This window comes from Odocoileus virginianus, chromosome 27, assembly GCF_023699985.2.
Source record: "Odocoileus virginianus isolate 20LAN1187 ecotype Illinois chromosome 27, Ovbor_1.2, whole genome shotgun sequence".
Taxonomy (NCBI): domain Eukaryota; kingdom Metazoa; phylum Chordata; class Mammalia; order Artiodactyla; family Cervidae; genus Odocoileus; species Odocoileus virginianus.
In genome coordinates, this window is record NC_069700.1 from 42,493,557 (window position 1) to 42,502,346 (window position 8,790).

An 8,790-nucleotide genomic window follows, 5' to 3' on the forward strand; every position below is an offset into this window, starting at 1 on the left:
GGTTTATTATTAAGAATACATATGGCATTATTATTCTTATTATTGCTGTTAATACCCAAGAGTACTTTATTGTATTTATTGATTTACATAACCTGAGAAACAGATGGAATCATCCATAGATACTTTCAGTGTGATGTTTCTACCAACCTTACCACAAATGTTGTTTTAGGCCTCCCTATTACAGATAATAAAATGTTCACTTCATGCATCTAGGATCAGGATGTGATCATCTGCTTTCTATCTTAAGATAAAAGTTATCACTAATTACATATTGTCTCATTTGATGCCAGGCCTCTGAATTCTTTAAGGCTACTGCTTTCATGAGCAGTGACTGCTTTTTAGATGCTCAGCATGATTCTCCCATTTCTACGAGTACCTTGATTTCATGTTGATGAGTTACTTCTCCTGCATTAAGTGATATTATAATCAAAAGAACTGCCTTTCCAATTCCATATTTAGTCATTAACATGAAGGCTTAGCAGCATTTCTAATGAGTTGTGTATGTTTTTACAGATTGCAGTTTCTAAGGATATAGGTTTGATCTCCAAGGGGAAAATCACCTCTTAATTTTACAGGATTTTAGTATTAAAGGAAGTCTTAAAGGATGAAATAGAAGTTGTGTGTTTTATTTGAAACTTTACTGAATGCTAATCATGCACTTGTACTTAGCTGTATAATAAACACATGCTAACAACAGTCCATGCAAATACTGTTATTGATGGGAAAAAAGAGTCATTATTATTGAAGAATTTTATCCAAAGAAAGGAAACAAGTCAGAAAAGTACCTCAGTAGTCAGACGCTGTTAAACAAAATATATAAATTTTAGCTAAATAATTTAAATAAATAAAATAAATGGCATTAATTAATGAAAGATGAAAAGTTAATTTAAGTAACATAAGTGGTATTGTGTAATGCAAGACAGTTTGTTTGAATTCCAGGAATATTTCTGAGCATCAAATGTATGCCAAGCATGATTCTAAGAATTTGTGTTACATCAGACGCTGCCCTTGTAGAATTTAAGAACCAGAAAACTGTTTTCAAGACTTAAAAGGTGAACATTATGGAGAAATATTTAGCAGAGTATTGGAAATGGAAGGCCAGGTTGGAAAATGAAGACAGTATGAACAATTAGTGATGATCGACCAGGCAACAGTGATCAAACAAAAAGTATTATTTCTAGAACCAAGAAAATCGATTGTTAACAAAGACTATTGCTTTACAAACAATGGTAAATTATTCCTTGAGACAGAGAAAGTGAAAAGAGAGAAGGATGTGGATCAAAGAGATTGCTTTGATCAGCTTCTTGAATGTTGATGACCAATATAGTTCATGTTGACAAAATATATTGTCATGCAACAAGAAAAACTTATAGAGACTATCATATTTTTAAAATGAATATTTTTGCAAAATTATGTATTCCTGAAATGTGTTTTCAACTTTTGTTCTTGCAATTCGTTCTTACTTTTTACAGAGCTTATTTTGAAGCTCCACAAGATACAATGTAGGCTTATTTTTTTTAATATATATATATTTTATTAAAGTATAGTTGACTTACAATGTTTCAGGTGCACAGCAAGGTGATTCAGTTATACAAATACACACATATTACTTTGAAATTATTTCCCATCATAGGTTATTGCAAGATATTGACTATAGTGCCCTATGCTATACAGTAAACCTTTGTTTCTTGTTGCATGTCTATTTTTAAATTAGAAACCTAGCATTCTTTTCATACTATTCTTTTCATACTAAAATATCATGAATTTTTTAGTGAGGCAAAAATTTATAACTTTCTAAAACATATATATTGTACATATTTATATATATTTATACAAAAGCTTTTCTACTACACTTGATAACAGATTGAGAAAGAACATAAAAAAAAGAGATAGAGAAATTAGAGAACATAAACTAAATGAAATGGAAGCACTGAATATGAAATAGAAAAAGTAAAACAAACTAGATATAAAATCATCATATAGTTCAGTTATTTTTAAACATGACTACTCCCTAGAAACATCTGGGGCTCTCGAGAACAAAAGGAATATCTGAACATTTGTATTTTTCAAAAACTGTCAGATAATTCTGATGTGAATCTGGATGTTAAAAAGTGATTACAGATTTTCCTATTAGATGCTAGTTTTGGTGATACAGAATTCTATTATTTTTCGGTTGACCAATCATGATACAATGGTACTGGCGAGTAATAGTTACATACTCACAATAGTAAAAGATGTTTATCAGGTTTCACAATCAGTAGATAGACAAAAAATAAAAGATAATTACAATTGCAAGCCATAATGAGAACATGATTAACTTAGTAATATAAAATAATTACACACAATTTGGGGGTTCAAGCAGAGTAATGTGGTAAGTGAAAGTGCATATATACATGTGTTTTCATCCACCCAGCCAGAATATGCCTTTTGGTTGGTGCATTTAATCTATTTGCATTTAAGGTAAATATTGATAGATATGATCCTATTACTGTTTTATTTATTGTTTGGGGGTTTATTTTCTGTAGGTCTTTCCTTCTCTTGTGTTTCCTGCCTAGAGAAATTCCTTTAGCATTTGTCATAAATCTGGTTTGGTGGTGCAGAATTCTCTTAACTTTTGCTTGTCTGGGAAGCTTTTGACTTCCCCATTAAATCTGAAGGAGAGTCTTGCTGAGTGGTATTCCCAGTTGTAGCTTCTTCCCTTTTATCACTTTAAATATATCCTGCCATTCTCTTCTGGCTTGTTTCTGTTGAGAAGTCAGATGATAGCCTGAAGGGAGGTCCCTTGTATATTATATATCATTTTTCCCTTATTATTTTTAATACTTTTCTGTCTTTAATTCTTGTTGGTTTGATTACTATGTCAATCTTGGTGTGTTCCTCCTTGGATTTTTCCTTCCTGGGACTCTCTGTGCTTCCTGGACTTGGTTGACTATTTCCTTTCCCATGTTCAGGCATTTTTCAGCTGTTATCTCTTCAAATATCTTCTTAGGTCCTTTCTCTCTCTCTGCTCCTTCTCGGACCCCTATAATGCAAATGTTGGTACATTTAATGTTGTCTCAGAAGTCTCTTAGGCTGTCTATTTCTTTTCATTCTTTTTTCTATATTCTGTTCTGTGGCAGTGATTTCCACCATTCTATCCTCCAGGTCATTTATCCATTCTTCTGCCTCATTTATTCATCTTTTTATTCCTTCCAGTGTATCATTCATCTTTGTTTTTTAGTTCTTCTAGGTCTTTGGTAAATATTTCCTGCCTCTTCTCAATCTTTGCCTCCATTTTCCCCCCAAGATCCTATATCATCTTCACTATCATTATTCTGATTTCTTTTCCTGGAAGGTTGCCTATCTCCACTTCATTTAGTTGTTTTTCTGGAATTTTAATTTGTCCCTTTGTCTGGGACATAACTTTCTGCTTTTTCATTATGATTAAGATTTTGTAATATGGTTTTTGTTTAAGCTGCTGTGAGACTGTGCTTCTTGCTTCTTCTGTCTGTCCTTTCATGGATGAGGCTAATAAGCTTGTGTAAGCTTCTTGAGGGGAGGAACTGTTAATGAGAAAAATCGGGTCTTGCTCTGGTGGGCAGGGTCTTGTTCAATAAGGCTGTAATCCAATTATCTGCTGATGGGTTTCATTGTACTCCCTCCCTGATAGTTGTTTTACCTGAAGCGACCCAGCCCTGGGTTCTACAGGTTCTGTGGTAGGCTGACCTTCCAGCGCCCCAATCCCTCTGGTGAGCCTCTGCTGACCCACGTCTCCACAGGAGACCCTCCAACACTAGCAGGTAGTTTTGGTTCAGTCTACTGTGGAGTGACTGATCCTCTTCTCTGGGTCTTGGTGCCTGCAAAATTTTGTTTGTGCTCTCCAAGACTGGAGTCTCTGTTTCCCCTAGTCCTCTGGAAGTCCTATAGTCAAACCCCACTGGCCCTCAAGGCCAGATTCCCTGGGGATTCCCAGTCCTTTGTTGGCTCTCCAGGCTGGGAAGACTGATGTGGGGTTAAGAAGCTTCACAATACTGCAAGAACTTCTTTGACATTATTGTTCTCCAGTCTGTGGATCACCCACCCAACGGTTATGAGATTTGGTTTTATCATGATTGAGCCCCTTCTACTGTCTCACTGTGGCTTCTTCTTTGCCTTTGGACGTGAGGTATTTTTTTGTTTGTTTTGTTTTTGTGGGATCCAGCATCTAATAGTTGTCAATGATTGTTTAACAGCTAGTTGCAATTTTGGTGCTCTCACAGGAGGAGGTGAGTGCATATCCTTCTACTCTACCATCTTGAATTGGAAGCCTGTAAGCTTATTTTTAATCACTCTTCCTTGGTGAACTGATCTAATTTTGCTATTCTGAAGCTTCTTTTAGCAAGCTACAATGGAAAAGGTTTGATTCCTCCAGACAGTATTTAACCTAGATATCCAGGAAAATTGGAAGAGTCCCCATTCCTCCAAGAAATATATCTTTTACCTCATCTCTTTTTCTTGCTGTTTGTTCTTTTCTCTGCCTTTTCTATTCTATCTTTCTACGTAGTTTGTGTAAGGATGCATATACAATTCCTTAAAATACAAGTACACACAATTTACTAGGCTGTATTCAGGAATAATACAAACTGGACTTGGTTTTCTTTTTCTATAGTCACTGTCTTTCTTCCTTATTCATTACCAACAGTTTGAACAAATCACATAGCTTTATTCTCATTCTCAAAGAGTCTCTTAATTTACATAATGTAAGTTTTAAGTCCATATACTTTCAATTTATGATTTCAAATCCAATTCAAAGCTCTCCTTGTCCCCAAATCTATCAAATCTATGGCCCAGGGCAGAGCAGTGGTGAAGGAGGGTGGGTTTCTCATTCAGCTCTGACCACTGCCGCCATCTCAAAGGAAGAGCAGTGAGTGGCCCTGAAGAGATATCTTAGTTCCATGACCAGGGATTGAACCTGGGTAGCCTGGATGAAAACTAGGAATCTTAGCCACCAGACTGCCAAGGGCTAGAGGCTAGAAGTAAAGTGACCCTGGCCCTTTCCCCTGTTTGAAAGCAAGAATGTTTCAAGGAGGCAAACACTATAGAAGCAGGTACAAAGTTTATTATTAGAGAGACAGCACAATGTATGAGAGTGCAGACAGAGAAACAGGTTGTTTATTTAAGACAGAAGAAGGCAGAAATCCATACCGAAAAGGAGTGTGGGCATCCTGAGGGAGGAGTGCATTAAGTCGAAAACTAGGCAGAGATACACACCCAGAGAGAAAGGGTTGGGGTGTCTTCTCTAAGGAAGGAGAGCACAGTAAGTGAGAAGCCAGAAGCTAGGCAGAGATGCACACCCGGGGAGGAGGGCTAGCGTCCTGAATGAGGAGGAACACAGTAAAGAAGTGATGTAAGTCACTGACATAGGACAGTCCTTCTGGGTCTTCTCTTACCTTGAGCCAATTATCTTGTTTCTTTCTTCACACCTGACTCGTCCGTGGGCCCTTACCAAGATGTGTGGACGACTTTTTTCTAAGTTGGACCCCCCCGCAGAAGCAGTGGGTGCTTGTCTGCACTTATTTTTTTTTTTTTTTAACAGACAACATCTTTATTTTTTTTATTTTTTTTATTTTTTTTAGTTTTTTAAGAATAATTTTCTTTTTTTTTTTTCTTTCTTTTTTTTTTTTATTTGTTAGAGGCTAATTATTTACAACATTGCAGTGGTTTTTGTCATACATTGAAATGAATTAGCCATGGATTTACATGTATTCCCCATCCCGGTCCCCCCTTCCACCTCCCTCTCCACCCCATCCCTCTGGGTCTTCCCAGTGCACCAGGCCTGAGCACTTGTCTCATGCATCCAACCTGGGCTGGTGATCTGTTTCACCCTAGATATACATGTTTCGATGCTGTTCTCTTGAAATATCCCGCCCTCGCCTTCTCCCACAGAGTCCACAAGTCTGTTCTATACATCTGAGTCTCTTTTTTCTTTTTTTGCACATAAGGTTATCGTTACCATCTTTATAGATTCCATATATGTGTGTTAGTATACTGTAATGGTCTTTATCTTTCTGGCTTACTTCGCTCTGTATAATGGGTTCCAGTTTCACCCATCTCATTAGAACTGATTCAAATGAATTCTTTTTGATGGCTGAGTAATATTCCATGGTGTATATGTACCACAGCTTCCTCATCCATTCATCTGCTGATGGGCATCTAGGTTGCTTCCATGACCTGGCTATTATAAACAGTGCTGCGATGAACATTGGGGTGCACGTGTCTCTTTCAGATCTGGTTTCCTCAGTGTGTATGCCTAGAAGTGGTATTGCTGGGTCATATGGCAGATCTATTTCCAGCTTTTTAAGGAATCTCCACACTGTTTTCCATAGTGGCTGTACTAATTTGCATTCCCACCAACAGTGTAAGAGGGTTCCCTTTTCTCCACACCCTCTCCAGCATTTATTGCTTGTAGACTTTTGGATAGCAGCCATCCTGACTGGTGTATAATGGTACCTCATTGTGGTTTTGATTTGCATTTCTCTGATAATGAGTGATGTTGAGCATCTTTTCATGTGTTTTTTTGCCATCCGTATGTCTTCCTTGGAGAAATGTCTGTTTAGTTCTTTGGCCCATTTTTTGATTGGGTCATTTATTTTTCTGGAGTTGAGCTGGAGGAGTTGCTTGTATATATTTGAGATTAATCCTTTGTCTGTTGCTTCATTTGCTATTATTTTCTCCCAATCTGAGGGCTGTGTTTTCACCTTGCTTATAGTATCCTTTGTTGTGCAAAAGCTTTTAAGTTTCATTAGATCCCATTTGTTTATTTTTGCTTTTGTTTCTAAAATTCTGGGGTGTGGGTCATAGAGGATCCTGCTGTGATTTATGTCAGAGAGTGTTTTGCCTATGTTCTCCTCTAGGAGTTTTATAGTTTCTGGTCTTACATTTAGATCTTTAATCCATTTTGAGTTTATTTTTGTGTATGGTGTTAGAAAGTGTTCTAGTTTCATTCTTTTACAGGTGGTTGACCAGTTTTCCCAGCACCACTTGTTAAAGAGGTTGTCTTTTTTCCATTGTATATCCTTGCCTCCTTTGTCGAAGATAAGGTGACCATAGGTTCGTGGATTTATCTCTGGGCTTTCTATTCTGTTCCATTGATCTATATTTCTGTCTTTGTGCCAGTACCATACTGTCTTGATGACTGTGGCTTTGTAGTATAGTCCGAAGTCAGGCAGGTTGATTCCTCCAGTTCCATTCTTCTTTCTCAGGGTTACTTTGGCTATTCGAGGTTTTTTGTATTTCCATACAAACTTTGAAATTATTTGTTTTAGTTCTGTGAAAAATACCGTTGGTAGTTTGATAGGGATTGCATTGAATCTATAGATTGCTTTGGGTAGAATAGCCATTTTGACAATATTGATTCTTCCAATCCATGAACACGGTATATTTCTCCATCTGTTTGTGTCCTCTTTGATTTCTTTCATCAGTGTTTTATAGTTTTCTATGTATAGGTCTTTTGTTTCTTTAGGTAGATATACTCCTAAGTATTTTATTCTTTTTGTTGCAATGGTGAATGGTATCGATTCCTTAATTTCTCTTTCTGTTTTCTCATTGTTAGTGTATAGGAATGCAAGAGATTTCTGTGTGTTAATTTTATATCCTGCAACTTGACTGTATTCATTGATTAGCTCTAGTAATTTTCTGGTAGAGTCTTTAGGGTTTTCTATGTAGAGGATCATGTCATCTGCAAACAGCGAGAGTTTCACTTCTTCTTTTCCTATCTGGATTCCTTTTACTTCTTCTTCTGCCCTGATTGCTGTGGCCAGCACTTCCAAAACTATGTTGAATAGTAGTGGTGAGAGTGGGCACCCTTGTCTTGTTCCTGATTTCAGGGGAAATGGTTTCAATTTTTCACCATTGAGGGTGATGCTTGCTGTGGGTTTGTTGTATATAGCTTTTATTATGTTGAGGTATGTTCCTTCTATTCCTGCTTTCTGGAGAGTTTTAATCATAAATGGATGTTGAATTTTGTCAAAGGCTTTTTCTGCATCTATTGAGATAATCATATGGTTTTTATCTTTCAATTTGTTAATGTGGTGTATTACATTGATTGATTTGCGGATATTAAAGAATCCTTGCATTCCTGGGATAAAGCCCACTTGGTCATGGTGTATGATTTTTTTAATATGTTGTTGGATTCTGTTTGCTAGAATTTTGTTAAGGAATTTTGCATCTATGTTCATCAGTGATATTGGCCTGTAGTTCTCTTTTTTGGTGGCATCTTTGTCTGGTTTTGGAATTAGGGTGATGGTGGCCTCATAGAATGAGTTTGGAAGTTTACCTTCTTCTGCAATTTTCTGGAAGAGTTTGAGTAAGATAGGTGTTAGCTCTTCCCTAAATTTTTGGTAGAATTCAGCTGTGAAGCCATCTGGTCCTGGGCTTTTGTTTGCTGGAAGATTTCTGATTACAGTTTCGATTTCCTTGCTTGTGATGGGTTTGTTAAGATCTTCTATTTCTTCCTGGTTCAGTTTTGGAAAGTTATACTTCTCTAAGAACTTGTCCATTTCTTCCACGTTGTCCATTTTATTGGCATAGAGCTGCTGGTAGTAGTCTCTTATGATCCTTTGTATTTCAGTGTTGTCTGTTGTGATCTCTCCATTTTCGTTTCTAATTTTGTTAATTTGGTTCTTCTCCCTTTGTTTCTTAATGAGTCTTGCTAATGGTTTGTCAATTTTGTTTATTTTTTCAAAAAACCAGCTTTTAGCTTTGTTGATTTTTGCTATGGTCTCTTTAGTTTCTTTTGCATTTATTTCTGCCCTAATTTTTAAGATTTCTTTC